Raw genomic sequence first — 24,264 nt, forward strand, 5'->3', positions numbered from 1 at the left:
TTTGAAGTGTCAAATGGAATCTTCTTGTTATTCTTATATTATGCGAAAAACAGTCCAAATCCTAGTACTCATTCACGCACGCACTCAGTATGAACTGATGGAGGAAACATCAACCTACATCTAGTAACAACAGTCGTATTTATATTGCCGCAAGGTAATAATGAACATGTTTTATCATTTGGTTATATTAAATGTCCTTCTAACTCGATATTTTTTCTTGGTCCCATGAATATCGAGGCAACGGTGCTCAACTGTATATTCTTGTATTACACTCGTCTTTTACCACCGAGGTTTGGAGCTTACAATAGAAGGTAGTGCAACGTTCGCTCGTCTCGTCTAAGACCTGGGTTCGAATCCCCACATCATCTCTGGCCTCAAGCGCCGTGATATTGGTGTAAATTCCTTCTCAACTATATTCTGCCAGCACTCACTTGAACAGAGAACGCGCAGGGCTCGGCATTTTTGTAACACGTGCATATACCTCCCCAACGGATCAAGATACTACATGAATACAGTGTCTGTATCAGCCTCATGCACCAATGTAAATACATAAACTTCTTTTAATGTGAAAGCATAATTACCGCTGCCAAAAAATTGTTTCATTAGTGAAATACGTTTTACACAATTGTGTTGTTGTAAAATGAAAAGTAAAATGAAACAGACACGTGTGTAGTGATCTGCAGAGTTCTTGTCTAGCGGTTCTTCACAAAGAGTTAATTCCTGTGTATTGACCAATAGGCCTGTTTTGGCAAAGTGCAACCAGGACACGCAGTGTAGATGGGAAGATTTTTCATTAAGCTGAATTGCCTGAGTCACTGAATGGACAAAGTTGATGGATGTAAGCTTAGTAATCACCTAAATTACAACAACCACTCTTCCCCACAGTCTCCGGTAACTCTTAAGATGTCGAGGACACTATGCACTCAGCGAGACGTACTTTGCAGGGGTCAGAATATTGTGAAAGAAATCATGTCGATTTTGATCCTTTTTAATGAAACTGTGTGACCTACAACACCTATACGACGTGAAAATGTAATTTGAATTGTAAATTAAAACATACTATAAATATTCCTCATAGTCACTTCCCTTGTTATGATTGCTGAAATAGCACCATGTTAAGATAGGTACGTTCCATCTATTTGCAAGAAATAATAATAAAAACTAATTTCAGCGTTCTTTAAAGGAAGTATATGGTAAGTAGCTGGCATATACATTGGTAAGGTTTACAGTGTCAGATGAATAGTCATAGATATATTCATAGGACTGAGGTCCATTACCATTTTAGAGAATGATATTTTACCTTACATCCTAGAGTCATATATAATAATTACTGACCACATGAAAGAAAATCATTGAATTATACAAGGTTAGTGGGTAGTGATATAAACACCATTCAGCATACATAAACATTCTAATGATGGACACATCAATCGAGTCCTGAGGAAGCTCACCATCCATCTTGCAGGTTTATGGTCATAAGACAATAATGAGGGTGAAAGCACTAAGACCATTGTTTACAATATTTTGCAAGATAATTGTACCATAACTTTAATGTTAGTCATGTGAATGAAGCATGACCGTTGTAAACACAATTGCTCTCATCCACTAATAGTTTGGATTGTCCCAGAAGTTTTACTTACAGATTCACATAGTTCTTACACAACGTCTGCATTTTCCCACAGGTCTTGAACTATTTGTCCAGTGTTTGACACTTCGGCGCGTTGTGTGTATTTGGAACTTGTCATAAATTGCTGAACACGTGACTACAACGCGTTTCACACTGTATTTTCTGGAACACATTTTCAATTAAAAGTGTCAATTTGGTTTTCATTTACGGCTCCATAAAGGTTACGTCTCCGCCAAGAAAACACTGCTTTGAATAATTTAAGCCAGAGCATTTCTTTACGTTGAATAATTGAATTTCTTTCAAACAACTGAATTATTTATGACTTTATTAGATTCAAGGGGACTGGTCTTTGTGTTCTTTGGCATTCTTAGTGTTTCTGTGGAATTTACATTCTCCACTAGTCTTGGAAAAAATGGTTTGCAATATACCTAGAACGTTATTTCTCTAATGTCTTAACCCCATTTTAACCTGAGAGGATCAACAGCGCCGTGGAATCGATAACCAAAATACCATTACGGTGGTTACAATGTACAGTTTGCGTGACACGACTGGAACATTTCCAGAACATGTAATATTCATAACCGAGAGCTGGTAACATGGGATTGGGTAAAATGTACAAAATCGTGAGGCTGTTAGATTTGAGAATCTTTTACTTCAAACAAGTAATTGAAGGATGTGTAATGTGCGTTTGTCATGTCGTCTTGTCTTGGGTATTGGATGTCCAGAACTGTCATTGCTAACCGACGACGTTTCACATGGTTTTTATTTCAAAGACACGTGACGCCACGCTGTAATGTTTTGGCGCGATACTTAAAGGTATCAATCGATTAGGCCCAAACCCGGGTTATTTTACTGGACCACATGACATAGCTGGGATATTGCTCAGTATTATGTTCAATTTCCACTTACTTGTCGATCGGCAACGGACGGGATGCTCCGTTAAAGCTGTTATGCTTAAATAATTGAAATTAAGTTTTACTCCACCAAACATTTTCTGAAACTCTAAATTCAACGCCTTCTGGGTATTAATGTCTTTTAGAAGTAACAAGCTAATTGGAAGCTTCAAATTAAAAAACAAATTGGTTTACTCACAACTATCTTGTATTCCAGTTGAACGTTGGATTATTTTTGTCGTTTTATTCGCCAAGCACATGAGTGTCATCGTAACAGTGAAAACCAGACTAACATAGTGACATTTTTCTGAATCCATTAAGCTACAATCACTTGGTGTAAAATGTCTTTTATTTCATTGTATCTAAAACTGCCCAAAGTATATTTATTGTCATCCCTACTTCCTTTGAAATACTAGATTTCACATTTCACGAATTGTACTCGAAACCTCGGTAATCAATACCAAATACCGAAACACAGTTATCAAGTTTCACGCTTTCAAGATATTTCCCACCACCAACAATCTGGCATAGAAACAATGCCACTTAGTTAGCATTGATTTTCGAAAATCTAATGCTCTGAATGCATTTGTACATTTTAAAACATGAGTTTACTTGAAAGAAAAATGGAGTAAATCAGAAAGACGTCAATGAACGACGTGACTCACAGAAAGTTCAAAGAGATTCAACAAAGGCGTTAGCAATATCAGAAAATGTATCACGCCAAACTGTTATCTAGTGAGTGCCATATACAAAGATCAAAGAGCAAAGCGTACGTTTAAAATTTTATTACATACTTTAAATGCATTCGTCAGGAATGTAATTTGATATGTTTTGTAAACTCTTATAGCAACACCCAGTAAATATCAAAATCAATAACCAACTGTCAAACACATATCAGATGTACTCAACACTGGTGGACCTAAGTGGATGAACAGAAAATATACAACCATATGGCATAATATCATTTGTTACATTCGGACAACAACAAAAGGAATCAGCAATCTCCAACATTCCGGGCGGTCGGCCAATTCACTGGACCCCAGGGCCAATGTTCGCGTACATAGGCTGAAAACATAGCTAAAATATTGTTTCATCACGACACAACTTCTTTGTAAAGAGAACTATATTATGAAACATTGTATTGCCTTTCGTAAAGTATACATTGTGAATGACCCATTAGACACATTAAACATATTCCAGGAAAACCAAACACTTCAAACATGAATATTGACTGTTGAAGTCAAGAAAGTTTTTTCAACCAAATGCAGGTTCATGGAAAACTGTGGTTGTTTTTGCTGAAATTGGCAACCCATATTTTCCGTCTCCCATTTGTCAAAAGAATTTTACACAAACATGTAGCTATTATCTCATCAGCATGGTCATGTTGCAAAAATAATGTATTTTGGAGCATATGGACAAAGAACAAGACTGCCCACATGGGAGTTAAATGCCAACCAATAACAGTTTCAGGTTGTTTTTGTGCACATTGTAAGAATGTACAGAAATAGGAAAAAACGGATATTAGCACTCTGGGATTTCCAAACGGTGATTATTTCGGTAGAACGCTATTAAGTTAGCTTGTAAGTTCTGGCTATATGGGAGGTTGTCATTAAGATTCGCGTGAATTAACTGTACTTCTTTTCAAGGTCTTTCTGTGAAATATCGTTGTGTAAGCTTCTGCCTACGTACAGTAATTACTTCCGAGCGATTATATTTGAAACTTGCCAAGACTCTTTAAACGTTTAGATTAAGTTAACTGTTCTGAGAAACCTGCTCATACATCAGCTGGTATTTTCGCATGAATGACACAATACGTTATGACATGTGTGCACTTCGCTCTGTTACCCAAATCGCCACGTTCCTATATTCATGATGACGGAATAAAATCTATGTAGAGACTGTGTATACTGTCTTTGACTGGGCATCCATGTTGATACTGCAGTGCTGTTACATGTAAAAGCAGCAATAGTCTGAGCTTATATACGTAACCAATTGCAATCCATTTCATAAATCATAATGCCAAATATTAACATCTGGATGGTTCTGATGACATGTACTGACTTTAGTGTGGTTTTAGCAAATGTGTAACTGTATATAACATCTGTTATAGCACTTAGCAATTTTGCTCCAGTTCCTTGAACTCATGATATTTCAGTTGCCAAGGATACATTTATAGAGAAAATCACTTTTGGAGCCAAACTTGTGGAAATGTTCCTTATTATGTATGCGTATGTTATATAATATATGCTAAAATGTTCATAAAGTGTTATGTGCAACTGTATCATTTTAACTTTGCTAAACTGGCAAACGTGCATGCAGACCTATAGCTAGCTCCATGACGCCGGCATTCAATTTCCTGTTATTGTCAAAGTACTGTCAACTGATGTCTAATCTGAAATGGAAGCGACAGAGTGTTCAACGTTTCTTTTCTATAAAATAGGGTATCCGTTAATGGCATGGTTTTTAAACATAATTTCATGACATAATTTCATGACATAAGTATTCTAATTAGACAAACACAAATGGTGCATTGCACTGGTTTTCACGAACTTGCTTTTATACAAACAACGGGAAAGCGTGGATTTCTTGTAAAAACGTTTCAGAGACAAAAATGAGCGTCCAATGCAATTAACTATTTTGACTTGTACCATACGTTCTCGAATTCATGTTTCTTACGTAGATGCCCTGGCCTACCGGTCAGACCCAGACTATATCATTCACAGGCCCCCATTACGTTGCTGGAGAGTGCTTTGTAATACAATTGAGCAAATTTTGTTGATTCTCCTACGAGTACTACGGGTCAGCAAGGTGTCCGTAACAACCACCTAAAGATATTTGCATGGTCACTGAGGTGTATGCCAGTTTCGACCATAACCTTTAACGTTAGCGTCATTTTAGACATTGTAGTCTCAAACAACACTCATTAACTCACCTTCAAGTATTCTGGAGATATTTATTCCAAGAGAAAGGTAAACTACTTTGCAAAAAGGCAGCCATTCCATTTGCAACATATAATGTATAAGATACTGAGACATCTATGTATTATGTGCATCTGGAATCTTTTAGAAGGGCCCGTGCAGGTCCGGGTTAAAATTGGTCTTCAGCAACCCATGCTTGTCGTAAAAGGCGATCGGGTGGTCAGGCTTGGTGACCTGCTTGACCATGACATCGTATCCTAATTGCATACATCGATGCACACACAGACTGTGTTTCACTGGAGTGTCTGGTTCAGACTCGAGTACTCACAGACAGTTGTTATATGGCTTGAATATTGCTAAATTTGGCGTAAAATAACAAACAAAATCTTTTTGAAGGAATAAACTGGATAACCATTCAGTTTCAGGGGCCTATCAATGAAAATATCCAAAAACGTCTCAACATTTGTTTTAAAAACGGAATCAAGATAGTTCTAAGCTGAGGTGCCACTGCATAAAAAAAACCACTAATCCCACGTTGGCAAAACCTCCTCCATATAATTTCCTTCACTGATTTCTCGCTTGAATACGATGGCGAGGGTTGAAGAGAGGCAGTGTAATTTCGGGCAAATTTTCAGAGTCACTGAAGGAGACAATTTGATAGATTACACTTTTTATGGCTTACCCATATTGGAAGGTCAGTATCACGATCATGTCTTGGGGAGACACCTGATGGTGTCTTCGGCGTTAAATAAAGTTGTTACACACAGCACTTTGGCTTGGAATGTGTTCAGCATAGTTTCATTAAAGTTACACATATGTAGTGCTTTACCATAGCCCAGATTCCAGAGAAAGCGCAACTGACAAGATGTAAGAATTCTGTATTGATTAGAAGCAGTAATCAAGTATGATTGAATAAAACACCAAGCGAGTAATTGACATTTGATATCGCCTGATGTTTACGTGACAGGTATAATATTCATAACAAATTTTCACTTAAGACTGACCGCCATTTAACATGAATTATATTTTATGTACTGAATGTGCAAATTGGATTTGACTTATGTGAAGTCAGTAACTGGCATTGATATATGCATATATGCATGCATACTTTCCATTCTACATCGCTTATCTTTGTCGTGGAACACACACAGACGGAGTAGATATTGTTCTATATGTCATTTCTGACTAGAATTTGACATAAACCTCTGTTGCATTCATAAGGAGTAGAGTGTTTAAAAGTCTTACGTCTGAGACCATTCTAAGAGATGACTTTCCTTGAGTCATTCATAGAATATTTAGTTCCGAAAGTATTATTCAATCTAGGAGTACTCGAGGTAACTGTCATGCTTTAATCTGACTAGACGTTGACATGACCTGAGTCGTATTATTAAAATCATTGACGGAGTGCTCACTCAGCAGGCTCTAACCGAGAAATATCCAAGAAATATCTTCACATGATGTTTAGTACTAAACTTACTCATAAAACTACGTGAAAGACCTCTCAAGGGATATTTTTGTGACCTGAGAAATGTCTGAGCCCTTCAAAGTGGGCGCCATTCACAGGAACAATTTAATCATCAGTGTTGGGTTTGGAAGCATGGTAATACAATTATCCTAAATACTGTTCCTAAATGAATACTCAAGACTGAATTACTACCACTGAATCTTCAGCGTTACTGGAGAGATATTTCATTACATTTTTTCCATTGCATCTATCGTAGTCCATGTAGAATGTTCAGTAATAGTGAATAATATAAAGCGAGGGGAGGTAATAATAATTATGGGCCAATTAAAAATATTTTACCTAGCAAGAACATAAAGTTCTTGAACAGAAACAGTACAGCTCGTGAACAAGTGCTTGTCAGTAATCATATGGCATTTCTCATGCCGTATAAAGTAGCACGGGTTGGAGACATAAATTCTCTCAGAGTTAAAGCAATAGTGTCATAATATATATTATTGCATGTGAAATGTTTCAGGTAACTTACGGAAATTTAGAATTTCGATTGTTTATGAATTCGGCTCCTGTTTTCCAAAACCGTTTACAGTTTACACGTTTTATATTTCAATGTACCTGTGGTGTTCGGGCCTTGACATCCTGTCCACACATATTCCATGGGAAACCTTGAGTGGCACCTATGCTGGTCGGGCCATGACATCATACGAAGAACTTTCTTTTGAGAAATGGAGATTTTTTTAAACATAACATGTCTTTACTTCCGTGTTCATTATGTTACATGAAGAAAAGGAAATCAAATTGTTAAACTTTTTTGTCAGTAATATATCTATTATATGGACTTCAAAGGAACAAAAGAAACTTCTTACCAGACGAAATAAAAAACGTGCAATTTGTTGACTTTTCAAGTCGTCAAATGTGGTCCGGTAAGAGCAGAAGAAGTCGATTCATCCTACAAATAAACCTTTTTATTTCTATATTTCCCTAACATTGTATGCACTAAATTATGGTCAACAGTTTCATGTAAAAACGTGTAGCCACATTGAAGACTATTGTTCCTCCACACGAATTTGTCTGCTTTTGTTTTTATACAATTCCACGCATGACTCATCGATGGAGTCATGTTAACATTGCTACCCTAGGTCGAGCCGACATGCCGGTATTATGGACAGACAGAGGCCACAGTTTATACGATCTATTCGATTACTGAAAGATTCAAATAAATTGAAAATATATATTGAACAAATGAGACACGAGTCTTCCTTTCTCATACATTTCGAACCAAAATAACATTAGATGACCAATTTTCGTTATGTATTTCAATCTTTCTCAATTTCCATCTGTAAATCAAGATTCGTTTTAACTTCAGGTCAGGCGCCTTTTCGTAAACGCCTTAGCAGAAACATTGTAACAAGAAGTCTTTGGAGAGTGTAGTAAAGATTAATATCTATTTTAGAACAGAACCAGACGGGAAGATGATAAAACACTGCAATTTCGATTCTATATTTCTATTTGTGAGACAAACCCGTTCAATAAGGAACCACAAATATGCCAATATACACTCACAGAATGACTTTGTCAATCGTTGTTCATCACCCTTCAGTTTTAAATGTTTTGATTGTCTGGAAGTACGTGTAGTAATTTAGCAGCCACACATGTGGTCGTGGCTTAGATGTTAAGAACTATATGCAATATCAAGAGGGTAATATGGAAAGAAATGCTTATAACGATCGTAAATTCTTTACGCATTGAAATGGGGAATCAAGGAAACAGACAGAAATCCAAAATTGGTGAGGAATGTGATTAAAACACGTCATATCTCAGTTCCAGAGACAGGAATAGATAATCGATGATACTATTTTAGCTTTTCAAACACGTCTTCACAAACTGGTCTCATGAACGGATTGCGTCAGTCTCTGTGATGTTACAAGAATTCGTAAATTTTGTGATTATGAGGCATCTTTTCATTTCAGTTCTTTAGAAGAAATGTTGGGGCTTTCCAACCTCGCCTACACCAAATGTAGTCTCATGAACGCACTTGAACGGAAATTGTCAGTCTCTTTGACGTTTCAAAATCAGCTAATCTTTGCATTCGAGTTGTGAGGAGTCTGGATATTTCACCTACATAAGCCAGTCAACAACATCCAAACCTCGTATCAAAATTTGACTCCCCGGCCCTATCAGACCACATCAGAGACAATCCCGACCACATCCAGGGGGGCAGAATCAAAAGCCTAACAAATAATCTCAAGGACTTTGAAATCAGAAAACTCCGAGAAGCTATCTACATCCAAAGACTCAAACCATCAGTCATCCGTGACTAAGGCTAGAAATACCTTCTGCATACCATCAGCTATGGTCACTTTGCATATACTACAGACCTCACTATCCCTTGTTTACACTGCAGGCTTCACACGTTTAGCGCTTACTATCTATCTTAAGCACTATGATGTTAACTGGCTTTGCCCATGCTATTGTAGTCCATTCCCATTATACTGTAAAACACCTCCTTACCCCACCCAATCCTTATTGACTTGCCTGATAACGTTATTAGAACCTACGACGAAACGTCGCTGTCATTCATTTCACTTTAAAAGTCACGTGCAACCAAAAAATCAAACATGATTAAAACACAATTATCACTTATTCATGACATATAATATACATTACTGATTATGAAAAAACATATAAACCAAAATATAAGCGTACATTCGCAAATCAAAAGTGCAATAGTTTGTACTTGGGTTAACTTCCCTCGAAACGAAGAACCCGGGATACCGAACCCAGTCAGAGCGGGTGGATGTGCACTCAAGTGTAACGAGGTCTTTCATTGGCTGGTTCATTTGCCGATGCCCCCACGGCTCATTGTGGGTGTATATAGAGATGTTGGGTTTTGTAAATACATACTCATTTTTTGTGTATAACCTTTTGCAATCAACAGACATCATAATATGTCATGTGTACAATTATCACACCTGCCTGTCTGTGTAATTACGTAATGTGACAGAGACCGAACTCGGGCCATAAATCAATGCGTTTTGTTTATGGTGTAGAGCCTGATTAAGTTCAAATTGCATGTGGGCAGTGATCGAAGTTGTGTATTGAATATTGGCATTAGCAGACGGGCAGGCAGACACATAGGTGTCAATAAACAGACAATGAGTTTTGTCTGTGACAACGACATATCTATATCACAGTTATAAATTCTGTCAACGCTAAATAATGACATTGCTTTTTAGTATCGAACTGAGAAAGTTACTCGGTAAGAAGAATGTGTGGTGAAATAGACAAATGAAATTATATAAACAGTTAAACTGGTTATCTACTGTCATAACATAAAACATTTATCCGTGTCTGAACACCTATGGATGCAAGTCACTTGATTTAGTATGCTCCACATCATATGGCTAATTATGATGCTATAAACGAACAAATGAGAGGAAAGAAACCATCTCCTCTATGCTTTTGTCGTATACCCTGCGTTTTAATTTGGCCAATAGTATTATGGTGAGACGATGGGAGATGAACGTTATGAGAGGTAAAGGTGATGTGGTGCAGTTAAGGATTAACGTCTTCGGTAAGAACGGCTGCAAAACGTAACTCAACATCAGGTTGATGTGGAGAAGAGGTCATCTCGTTTTATACTTGACACAATCATTTCTCTGATTGGAGGCGGTTGGGTGGCCTTGTGGTTAAAGCGTTAGCTCGTCAAGCCGAAGGCCCGGGTTCGATTCCCCACATGGTTACAATGTGTGAAGCCTATTTCTAGTGTCCCCCGTCGTGATATTGCTGGAATACTATTTTGCTAAAAGTTGATAAAACCCCAACTCACTCACTCACTCACTCACTCACTCACTCACTCACTCACTCACTCACATTTCACTGATTGGATGTCTATAGTCTATACTGTAATAAAACGGGTTGCAATCGTACGTCCATAAAATTCGTTTGTTTTCAGTGTCGATGTGTATTTGGGAATCTCGTAACTTATTCGATGTGATGTTTTTAGGAAGGAAATATTCACACATGGTATTCCTTTTAGGAATGGATTAAAGGTTAATGTACGTTTCTGGCTTTTGTTAGAATATTCGGAATAAAATGAAAGATGGAGGGTGTAAGAACGTTAAGAAATGTTTTAACCGAGCTCTTCGTGCCTCGTTGATTTTGATGGTCATACAGTTTAATACCAAGTGATCTTTTCGTTCTGTTCTGATCTGTTGAGATCATTAGCGTCACGTCGAATTTAATTCCCCGACCCAATTATGCCTACTGTTTGCCATTTGTGCGCTACTGTCCAGTACTGCCTCGACATGATGACTTCTGACCACCACAAGGCAACAATTTCCGATCATTTCTTGAAGCTAATTGGCGTTGGATTGGTGACAAGCTCCTGCTGGGTTGCTTTCTTGATGCGGTTTATCGGAGACTTGGATGGTAGTAGAATGTTTCCTAATGATGAGATGTATTGTAATCTTGATCCTGATTAACGACGGGGGAGCTACCGCTAGTGGAGTCCATGCTGGCCAGTTTTGCAATGTGTCAGTGTGTGAATTTATGCATTCAATGCTTCCCTTTGCTTGATCTAATTTAACCTATATATAGAGTATCTTCCTTCAGTCCTTGCAACAATTCTTCAGTCGAAATATAACCTACATCCTTACATGGAAATGAATATTGCGAGAATCCGCTCGACAGGAGACTCCATCGGGCAGAAAAGGCATAACAGGGATGACGAATATATCAATGGATCATGAAAATCAGTTTTGAAAACAGATGTTTGTAAAGGACAATTTCTGGCAATTCCAAATTGTGACAATACAGCAATGTTGCCCTAAAACGATGTCCGGTATTGATCTGCAACAGAAGGAACATGATGAAGAGCAAGCCAGTTGTAAACAAATGTAATAAGAAAATATAAACATGGTTTTGCGATGAGAATGACTCCTTTCAAAGCTTTTAGCGTGTACAATAGTCCCGGGATTAAAAAGGGTTAATCAATTTCGGACGCCTACAGGGATGCTAGACACTTTTACAACATGTGTTTTTGTTAAATACAACCAGTGAAATCGTTCCTCATTAAATAACGCTGACAGGGAATAGAGAAGAAAAGGCACGAAGAAGGAACGCTCTCACTGATTTTCCAGTGTTGAATATTACGAACTGTCCTAATAAAGTTGTTTTTATTACCAGTTGTTATGGTCAGATCTGACAGCAACTTTAGAAGCTGGTTTTGGAAAGAAAGGTTCATGTGCGCATTAGCCATCGTTGTTGTTGTTGTTGTTGTTGTTGTTGTTGTTGTTGTTGTTGTGTGTGTGTGTGTGTGTATGTATATTATATAGAGAGAGAGAGAGTGCGAGAGAGAGAGAGAGAGAGAGAGAGAGAGAGAGAGAGAGAGAGAGAGAGAGAGAGAGAGAGAGAGAGAGAGAGAGAGAGATGATTTTTATGTTTTATGTTTGATTTATAAATTTGTACACTTGTATCCAACAGGACAAATTTAAATTCAATTACCAATGGAACATTTGTTATTACACGTGGTGTGCAAAGATAAGCTTAGTTATTGATTTCATGTATGTAAAATTTGGTGGTAAGCACTTGCGACAATAACCAGGCATTCCCATTTGGCACAAATTGTGCTCACCACATTGTTTCTTTATGCATATGAATCAGAATTTCTGCCAGGGTTGGCTATATCAAAGCAAGGGAATTTGCCCTTTGGAAAGGAGACACACTATGAAGACCTACCAGTAAATTCGATATGTCAGGGTGCTACGTCTTGTGACTCCTGACACATTGAATAGTTATCAACTACCAAGATATATGAACACCATATATATCACTACTATATGGCCATACATAAATCCCTGATATATTATAAGACTGATTTATTCATTCGTTCATACATGCAAAAAATATTCATGTATCAGCCTCACGGTAATAATCGTTATTCCCGTAGGCGTTTGTTTTCTCTGTTAAACGCGGTAATGTCAGAACACTTCGACATTTCATTCTCTACAGGGCACACGTTTCCAATATCACGAATTATGTCATTAACTTGAAAGTTTTCTGATACAGCTCATAACTAATTTCCGCTATCGACAGGATTTATATTGTCTTTGGACATCAATCAGTTTCAGAGGGTTACTAGTTCTTTGCATTAATTTTTTTTAAAAGAGCCGTTATCTTCACAATGGCAGTTTATTGAATCATCTTTGTCATTACTTGTCATAAATAACCAACGCACAATGTTGCAGGGTTACGTTGTTGATTCTGATAAAAGCAGATGAAATAGATGGTGGCCATGTGCACGATTAAGTGTGATCAATGAGCACGAATATATTTGGTACAATTCGCGGGTTGATTAAGCTGAACAACAATAGCAGATTACATTTTCTATCCCTTAATCCCTGAGTAAATACCAATACTGATGGGATGCATGCCACTGAAAACAGTAATCCATCGATCATATTTTGAATCACATGCTCTTTGAAATACCGCTCTTTGAAGAATCGATAATCTGAGCATTATTTCATCAGAACCAAATGTACTGTTCCGATATAACCTGATGGCAAATGATACAGAAGGACTGTGTTACATTCAAAATACGGTTGGAAAAATTTATAAGTGAAGACTGAGAAAATATAATCACAAAATTACAATCGATATATCCTATGTTTGAAATAACATACAAGGGAAGTGAGCATTTAAGGTGAAAGCAAATGTACAGAAATTACATTTTCCTGAAATAAGAAAATCTACATGCCTATGTTTACCTCTTGCTGTGTTTAGATAACCATTAACTGACTTTAGGGGGTAACAATTACACTAAACAAAAGTTTTAATTTAAAAATACAACTATTGCTACAATTGAAGCCCAAACCAAACATCTTGGGTCCCTACAGACCTTTGTATGTTATAGCTTCGTGTGTCAAAGCCATCAGTTATCGTTGCGTGAAATACTAATGGGCAATCCTTCTTCTGTGGTAATCCTTCCTTAATACAACCTTTCGCTCCAATAAAATCGCTCTTTACCAACCTTTGTAATAGAAACTTTGTTGTGTGTCGATTTTTTACTTCTGGAATTGTCACTCCTACTGAGTTTAAAGTCATTTTCTTCTGTCAGTGTTAAAATTGAATAATATCCCCTTAAGGCTATGACTTATAAAATCAGTATCGAGATTATTTGTTGTTTTAGGTCTTGATTCACTTCACTCTTCAGCTAAAACGCATGCTTGTCATAGATTCTTTTCTGCAGGGTTATGAAATTAAAAATAACATTTTACAGTCAGTGTGTTAAGAAACTTCTCTCAACGTGAAAGTGAAAATACGATAAGATAACAGCAACGCTGAGTAATAATCCAACCCTGTGACCCATAGTAACTGATAGGAATATGGGTAAAACAATCTGTCCCTGTCATTTTCCATCAAAGAGCATTAGCAGTGATTCAGGATTACAGTTCCCTCTGTTTCCTTATATTGTTAATGAATGAGTTGTTTAGAGCCATTGGCACACGTATGTCAGCACCGGCATCCATCTATGCCAGGAAGGCTGATTAAGCGTAGTCGTAACTACATATATATTGCATCCATTCGAGATACTCTAGTGTGTAAATCTACTATCTCAACACGTTACACTCATATCTGGTGATATAGCCTCCTACACAGCGGAAGTATGATTAGTATTACGGTCACACTGCGTGCCTCCAAATGTTACGTAATCCGAAGCTTTGTAGATAATCCGTAGATAAAAATAAACTTGAGCCCCGCCATGTTTGAAATATAACCTTATGCTGGATTAAGAAAATTTATTCATTTTGAAAGATGCCATGGCGAAGATGCCAATATGCAGTGGCGTTACAGGCGAATTTTTAAATAAAGTAAAGTCATGTAGCCATATTCTTTGAGCACCGGAACCGGAGATTTTTGGTTACTGTTTATTGCTAACCTTGTTTTGAAATATTTTAATTTGAAAATCAAGCATGATAAAAGAACTTGTATCACTTTACATGCAGTGGTGCCAGGTCGCTGTCAAAACTAATTATTTATATGTTTCACTTGTTTGAGTGGCATTTATAAGTTGGTGTGATGAACAACGAGGAGAGTTCTATGGATATGCAACTTTATTAATGTAAAGTAGCTACACCGAAACGTCGCTCACTTTATATTAAAGAAGTTGTATATCCATAGAACTCTCCTCGTTGTTAATATATGTTTCCCAAAGGTTAAACCTCTGCTGACAATGGCCACTCTTGCCAAACTAATATATTCAGCATTATCATCGGGAATGGTTTTAGTCTTAGATGTGACACTTTGTAGCGCCAGGGCGCACCTTCTGGTCAGATGCGGGAATTCAGGTTCCAAACAGATTATCCATAATCCATGCTGATTCCTCATCATGTTTGTGATGACGGATTTCGTCATATAACGCATGTCCCTTTGGAATTGCCTGATATCTCATGTAGATTTACCAGTGACAAATGACCTTTTCCAAATGAAAATTATCCAAAGTCATGTTCTCGAAATCCAGAAAGCCCACATGTTAACAATTAGTGACACTTCGTTAAGGACACACTTATTAAGACACATCGTTGACATAATATATATACATGTATATAACTGCGAAGACCATCGTTGGTGAACGATTATTTTTAACATGGACCTAATCAAGATGAAACTCACATAAGTTTAAGGTTGTACCACAAATGTAAAGCTTCTTCTACCTACTGACTCTACGGACGATTAAAGTGATTATGAAACTTATTATACTCAGTTTAAACTAACCTAATGTGTTCATGTATCTGAGAATCGAATCCGAATCATGTTTTGAAGCAAGACTGCATTTAGGACGACACTGCATGAGAGCATATAAAAGCAACAATCTCATTTCCCTAATTACAAGATATTTCCAAGCTCATAGACATTTATATTTGGTATAAATAAATAAATATAAAATAGTGGTAATACAATGTGTTCTTGAAACTGTGGGCGTCGCCTGTCTCAGTGGTGGCACCCATCATAAACGCAAGTTGTTGATCTCCTCGTTGTTCATCACACCAACTTTTAAATGCCACTCAAACAAGATAAACGCAAGTGCCTGAGAAACAAATACGGAAACATACCTATACATTAAAGGCATGAGTTAAAGGTAAGAAACTGGATCAACTGAGTCACCGACATGAACGAATATAGTCCATGAACTGATGGGATGACACAAAGGCTAAACACCGATTTATTGTCACTGCAAAGACCACCATCTATCTGTCTTACCGGTTAAATTTGGAAAGCTGTAATATCCTCGGACGTTCTCGGGGTGATTATGCTCTCTTTTGTGCCAACTGCATATTTTTCAAAGGAATCTAAATGTACACGTTAATTTGTTTTCCCAATCATTTTCCGGACACTGCCTAACCAGCGTTCTGTTAAATGGCTAGCAAGGTATGAGTCACAGTAGTGAGAATATTTATATGTAATATACAATGAAATACTACTGTGTAAAATGAACAGTTGTTTGGAGTACCAATTCTGCTGATGTTATGAACAAAGTAAGCAGACAAAGTAATATATATACACAATCCACGCCTTACAATCTGCGTTATATGTATTGATACAATATCATCAGTGCACTGGGTGGTCAGTCATCAAATCTTATAAACTTTGACAAGTGCAATCTCTGATTTAACGACGGATGATTTTTATTCTAATTTGACTAATACATTGGGTAATATTTTTTTATTATCTTGGATTTATTTCCTTTTTATGCCCTTCATTGAAACCGACATTCGTTACTTGATGACATTATCAGAAAGCTTGGAATCTGAGACAATCGCAAAATTGTTGAAAAACTCGTAAATATCCTGTGTTTGGAGTAAATCAATAACGGAGATAGTCACATAAATGTCAAATCTATTGCATATTCTGAACTCATGTGTACGACTGTGTAGTTTTGCCAAAGCTGCCAATGGTTAATGGCGGGCTCATGTCAGAAATGAATAACTTTTCATTGCAACTCACCATTGCAGGAAATGAATGAAAAAAAAGAAGTTTGATAAATGAAATGAAAACAGTAATGACAGGTTATTCCAGTGTTTCGATCACAGATATTTCTATACATGCGTAGACCAGAAGAGGTCTACCAGTTAACCATGTTAGAATCAGTTGCAATTAGTTGTGGTTGTGTCCCAATACCTTCCTTGTTGCCATGGTGGAAATTCATTTGGTCTTTCATTCCGTCTGTCAACTAGCTTGTCAAACATGATGAATGTCTGGACCCTGTGTTCAGGTTTCCATATTTATTTAAGCACGTTTTGGCATGACTAAAATAGTGTTCAAATAGTTCACATATTCAGCAAGGACTCGCCAAAACGGTAAACCCCCAAAGCATCTAAACAAAAATGAATTGTTTGGGTTAACGACCAATCAAACCCCATTGGATTGTTTTATGTGAACGATATCTCCAAGGTTATGTTTGCATCAACAGCTAGAAACTGACCTATTTACTAACACAACAACATCAGTGTTCCCAATCACTGTCCTTAATTTATACGGATTAAAAACACATTTTACGAGTGCAATTTTATCCGCTTCCTCGATGACCAATTTTCAATTACCCTTTACATATACACGGACACGTTATTGCCGACTGTTTGATGTACTTCCTGGAAAGACGTATTGGATGCGTGACTGCATTAGCAGAATAGTAATCATCAAGGTCGAATGTGAAAGTAATGAAGCATACGGCTTTATGGATAACAGCTTCTTGTCTATTGCATAGAACGACATGTAGGTGTAGATGCCTACACTGTCATTACGAGTCAGTCCATGCAATTAACAAGAAGTTGTTATCAATAAAGTCGCATGCTTCATTATTGACTCACCAGCTTCTAGAATGCCGATGAAACAATTAAAATGTGAAACGTCTGAACTGGTTAGTATACAAACCCACTGTTTGTACCCAATTCGATGAAGAATGGCAATGATGACCTGATATTCCAAATTAATTGTTTGTTTTTTTATAAAAATGAAGGTATTCATTAATTGCAATCCGTAATCGATGTTTTTATACATATATCTTCACATTGAATGTGTCTTACTTATTGTATAGGGATTACTAAACCATATTAGTTGCTCACTTGTATGAATTACATGCGCTACGACCTCATTTGACTGACTGACTGACTGAGTTTAGTTTTACGCCGCTTTTAGCAATATTCCAGCAATATCACGGCGACCTAGAAATGGGCTTAACACACTGTGCCCAAATCGAACCCGGGTCTTCGGCGTGAGAGCGAACGCTTTAACCACTAGGCTACCCCACCGCCCCAACTTCATTTGAAAAGAGATAAAACGTCAAGGTATAGATTCCACCTGTTGTAATAAATGAGTGGGCATGACAGAGTCATCACCTGAACCAAACGCTTTTAGACATGTGTATGCACCAGTGGGCGGAAGATGGCAAAAAAACACTCAGTTGAATTGGAATGAAACTGACACGTTTCCATGGGGCCTGATTTTTCGCTCTGCTATTGCCAGTTCCCATGTGATACTGCAACAAAATGAGTGAGTAAATGAAAAATTATGGTCACATGGGCAATATTTCAGCCATATCGTGACTAAAACAGTTAATATGTTAACAATAGATAATATAAAATCTGTCGACAAAGGACAATAAAACAGCTAGAAGATCACAATTTGACAATATATGACTATTAGGGACAATATAGATCGCCAACAACTGAAGGGAGATCACCTTACTAGGGACCATGGGGACTTACAGTACATTTCCACACGAATAGTGTATGCTGATGTTTTTATACCTTGCAACACACGATAAAAAATTCTCATATGAGTCATGAGTGGAGGTAAATCAGCATTGCAATACTGGGTCGTGTCGACATGAATGTATGAAGGACAAACAGAGGTCAATGTAATGAACAATATTGGTATTTCTTCTTTGTGTAGGTTTTTCAGAAGTTGGAGAGTCAGATAAGGACAAACTTTATGGATGAACAACTTCTTTATTCAACTGATGCGATGTTTCGATACAGATTCTTGTATGTTGTCAGGCAGATCTGTATCGAAACGTCGCATCACCTAGATAAAGAAGTTGTTCATCCATAAAGTTTGTCCTTATCGAAAATTGGTATTCATAAAATATCTGACAAACAAAACGTGATTTTTCTTTTTTTTATCATATATTTCAAACAAAAAAGGTGAATATATGTCGTTATGTATATCAGTTTTCTAATCCCCACCTTCAACATTTTCTGTAAATTAATGTTTTAACTTGAGGTAAGAAGCTTCTCCTTAAACAGTTAGAGGGAAGAATGTAACAAGAAATTTGTTTTTGACGAGAACGAAGGATGATAAAACAATATTCTTTCCATTACACATTAAATACACTCTCCAAATTTAATTCTGAATTTCACTTTGCGTTACAAATTTGTTTAATAATGAACCAAAAACACGGCAATATACACCGACATAATCGTTCTTCTAAACCGCTTGAAGCACTGTTTGTTTGAAACGTTATGGTCGTTTAGACATTTATGTGTGTGTATGTGGTAGAATTTAAGCAAACATACCTCAGTGAGTGAGTTGAGTTTTACGCCGCACTCAGCAATATTCCAGCTATATGGCGGCGGTCGGTAAATAATCGAGTCTGGACGAGACAATCCAGTGATCAACATCATGAGCATCGATCTGCACAATTGGGAACCGATGACATATGTCAACCAAGCCAGTGAGCCTGACCACCCGATCCCGTTAGTCGCCTCTTACGACAAGCATGGGTTAGTGAAGGTACATTCTAACCTGGACCTTCGCGGGTGCAAACATACCTCCATTTAACCAACTGTAAACTGTTATATCTAAATAATAGTAGATCAAAGAAAGGTATACCATGAGCAAACTACTACATTGCAGATGGAGAGAATTTATTCTTGATTAACTTCAAATGAATTGCTGACAATGTAACAGTAGACAAGTCGTTAAATATGGGTATTTACTGACTCGAAGCCTAAGATTTCCATGAATTTCAGGGACGGTGGTGTAGCCCAGCGGTTAAAGCGTTCGCCGTCACGCCGGAGGCCCATGTTCGATTCCCATATGGGTACAATGTGAAGCCCATTCCTGGTGTCCCTCAGAACTGATAGTGCTAGAATATTGCTAAATGCGGCCTAAAACGCAAAAACACTCACTCATGTATTCTGATAACCAAAACATCACTCAGTTTCTGTTCACCATGGGATATTTCTCAAAACTTTGAACCAGTCTTATTGGACTTGCATGTCTAATCCGGTTCAGAGTGCTTTATCCAAGATTGATAATTAAATTCACCCAGTCACATACGGTTTACCTGTGTCTGCACAATTCGTCAAGCGGGTAATTTGGCTCAGATGGCCACATATATGTATATGACTCAATGATGCGGTAATGAGTGAGTGACTTAAACGTTATCGTCACATCAGCAATAGTTCAGCCATATACGTGAGAAAATTATACGTCAGTAACAAATATATGAAATCATATTATAAACGGTATAAAACCCTGTCGTCAACGGACAGTATAACAACTAGATCATCACATTTTATTTAAAACTAATTTCGGAGCATATCAAATTGTAAATCGTTAATTAACAACTCAATATGAAAATGGGCTATAGATCGCCTGCAACTGAAGGTAGATCACCATACTAAGGTAAATGAGGTAGACCAGGCTTGCTTTCATTATGTACCTTGCCTTTGACTTTGGCCAATATTATCAATGTCAGACGAGAGTGGATGAGTGTTTCTGGAGCTTCGGTTTATGTGTAAAAGTGAGTGCAATTTATGCATTATTATCTTCAGCAAGAAAGTAAGTAACTCAACATTAGGTTAACGTTGAAATTTTTTGTTTTATTGTGGCTGCCATCCACAATATCCCAGCTACATTGTATATGGCAGCGGACTGTAAATAATCGAATCTGGACAAGACAATCCATATGCCAACCAAGTCAGCAAGTCTGACCACCCGATTCCATTAGTCGCCTCTTACAAGCATGGGTTGCTGAAGACCGATTCTATCACGGATCTTCACGGGTTAGGTTAAAAGGTTGAAAAGGGGTAATCCCCCTTTGCGCTTGATGTACGCTCATGTGCAGAGTTTTGTATCATTCAGCTCATTGGATCAGATGTCTGTGTTGCATTATAAATCAGAAGCAGGTTGTCAGTTACTGCCCTTCAGTTCCATTTGTTTACAGTGTCCATATGGGATTCTCATAACTAAAACGACGGTATAGGAAACAAAATGAATTCCCTTTTACGAATGACTTGAAAACAATGTTGTACGTTCATGTTAAATATGTTCTGGACATTTGTTCTAATCCATGAAATAACAAGAAGCTGTATAAACTGTAAACATGTTCGCAGGTTATAACACTACATAGACGCCAGTAGAAGCATCGCATTTATGATCGGAACATTTAGTTCGGTTCTAATCCTTTGAGATCATTAGCTTCCTGTCGATGTAGATTCCTGACCTAATTATGCCAACAGCTTCCAATTTGTGCTCTTTTGTGCCGTATTGCCTCGACATGATGACTTCTGACTACCACAAGGCAACAATTGCCCTTCATTATCTGACCCTAATAGGCATTGCATTGGTGACCGTCTCTTGTCGAGAGTATTTCTTCATGCAGTATAGCCTTGACTTGGATGGTAGTAGAATGTGTCCTAATGATGAGGCGTATTGTGATCTTGGACCTAACTGACAATGTGGGTGCTATCAGTAGTGGAGGGGATGCAGACCGGTTTTGTAATGTGTAAGTTTGTAAGATTGTGCATCTGAGGCTTCTCTTTGCTCGATTTTTTTAGAGTGACACTTTCGTAACTTCCTACGAAACCAGTTAACAGTTTTTCGGTCGAAGTAAAAAATATACGTTTACAGAAACCAAACATAATAACCTTCTTCAGTTTCAGAGATCCACGCGAATGCATGAGTCTGTCACACAGCAGGCATTAAAAAACAGGTGCTCCGTTAAATAGATTGACAGGGAAATGAAAAAAAGGCATGAAGAAGGAACTCATCCATTTCTAGGAGTTTGGTATTAACAACTGTGATAAAGTGTCTTTATAACAGCTGGGAAGGTCTACCTTGTGAAGGAGGATTCGAATGAAGCGTTCATGTTCACGTTCCATCGCTGTATTATGTTATAAACTCATTCATTAACACGATTTAACATTCAAACATTGTTAATATAATAACTACATCAGAGGAAAATTTGTTCATAAATCTCAAACTTATGTCCTTCCATATCTAAATATATATGATAACAGTCATACATATAAGATGCAGATGGAAGAAAGTATTTCGATTTTAAGACTTGTATTGTACAACTAGACAAAAGGCGATAATATACATATTTTGAAGACCTTCCATTCAATTGAATATTCCAGCATGTTAACTTCGTTCGTGTGACTCCTGACGTCGCTATTAAACTCAATCATGTCAGAACACTTCGACATTTTTTATATCTCCATGTTACACATCTCTTTTACCATGAATTATGCGACTGACTTAAAATAAAATTTCATGGAGGTCATAACTATTGCCTTTATCGACAGAATTTATGCTGTCTCTGGACATCAATGGGTTTCAGAGAGGAACTCGTTTTTTGCATCGTACTTGTTTTATTAGAGTTGTTGTTTTCACACTGACAATCTGTTAATAAACTATCACAAGACATCAGGAATTGATGGTATGTGCATAAAAGCATGTCATTAGTTCTGATTACCTATACATGTAGCCAACAGTGTTATATGTTTTCTTTGGATTAAAGCTTATGAAACATATATTGTCCATAAGATTGATTATGTGTATTCTAGGCACATGAATACATTTGATATAATTTACCGGTTGATGAAGCTGAACAGCGGTAATAGATTAATATTTTATCCCTTTACGCCTGAGTAAACACCAATACTGATGGAATGCATGTAATAGAAAATAGCAATGGATCAATGATATTTGGAACCGAGGGTTTGTTAGAGATCTGAGCAATGATATATGGATATATCTCATCAATATTACCAACTGTATTTTGCAGATATGAAACTTCTGACAAATGATGCAGAAGCTTTATCTATTTTATTCAAAATACTGTTGGCAAATTGTATCAATGGGAGCATTGCCCTTTCCGTTCTGTAAAGTCAATATAGTTTTCAGAATCACAATCAATACATTCCATTTGAAATAATGTGTGGATTGGGGTGTATCAGGTTAAAGCAAATGTACAGAATTTATGATGGAATGAAATCGGAAATTGTATGAGGGTGTGCCGGTATCTTCCCTCTGTCAGATAATCTATACCTGGTTGTATGTTTGCGCTGATTCCATAACTTCACTGAAATGAAGGTTTAACAATATAAACGAAATTGCTATTAAAAAGCGCTGAAAAAAGCGTCAGACCCAACATGGGATGTACGTTTGTTGAAACATGTTCAGTCGCACAGTATACTCACCTTGTACAAAAACATACAAACGTGTACACACTAACAAGCTCGTATACACAAATATACACACAATCATTTACACAATCAGGCTGAACTGGAGATACAAACCAACGATTACGTGTTTCTGGCTTGCTTCATGGTCACATGGTTTCTTGAATCCTTATTTTCTCTGCAGACCATTGTATATAACTATGTATGTCATAAACATTATGCCATGAATTCACAAGGCACTATTTATCTCACAGCGAGAGAACAGTAATATGTTTCTTACACGCCATAAAATCGCACCACTTTTCAAATTTCACATTATCTCATCGTAGTAGCGCAACAACGTTTATGAATCAGTGACTCACTCGGCGTCCTGGTCACTAGTCATGTCAAGGTGACCCTCTACAAAAATGTTTCTGTGCATTGTCAAGGCGCTAATGCAAACTAAATCAGATCAAAGAACATTTATACACCCCAATAGCGACGGCATTGCAACGTAGATGTAGATGAGTTTACTTCTTGCAAGTATAAAATAACTGACAGTGGGACGTCATTGTAAGCGTTCAGAACATTTGCTGGTGTAGCTCCTTGAGTTTCGATGCAGTTGTCACCATCGGGAGATTGGTAGGATATCTTTGCACAAAAGGCATCTGCACTTGTGTAAAAATTTACGTTCAATGTTCAGCCAAAATATTTATAAGCGCCTGTTATTTAGTGTCACCCGTGTGCTTATAGGTGACATTGCTCAGGTTACGTTCACTATCGTGGAGGGGGACTGCCTTCTTGTTTTCCCGGAATCATTGTTGTATGTATTTTTGTTTTGTTTTTGTTTTTAATATAGTAGCTCAGGGACTGGAATGATCTTTATCTAAAGAATCATCATGTTTATCGGGCGGAG

The 24,264-nt window shown here is 37.3% G+C and overlaps 1 long non-coding RNA gene across 1 annotated transcript; it reads right to left on the reverse strand.

Moving 5' to 3' along the window:
* Positions 1-204: 204 nt before the first annotated feature.
* On the reverse strand, positions 205-22,449 carry LOC124254773. The gene is made up of 3 exons (XR_006892549.1): positions 22,440-22,449; positions 7,353-7,359; positions 205-260 (listed from the first exon to the last, which is right to left on the reverse strand). It is a non-coding gene; the product is annotated as an uncharacterized LOC124254773 (long non-coding RNA).
* Between the last annotated feature and the right edge of the window lie 1,815 nt (positions 22,450-24,264).

Source organism: Haliotis rubra, unplaced genomic scaffold, assembly GCF_003918875.1.
Source record: "Haliotis rubra isolate DU_JTF1 unplaced genomic scaffold, ASM391887v1 Scf581, whole genome shotgun sequence".
Classification (NCBI taxonomy): Eukaryota; Metazoa; Mollusca; class Gastropoda; order Lepetellida; family Haliotidae; genus Haliotis; species Haliotis rubra.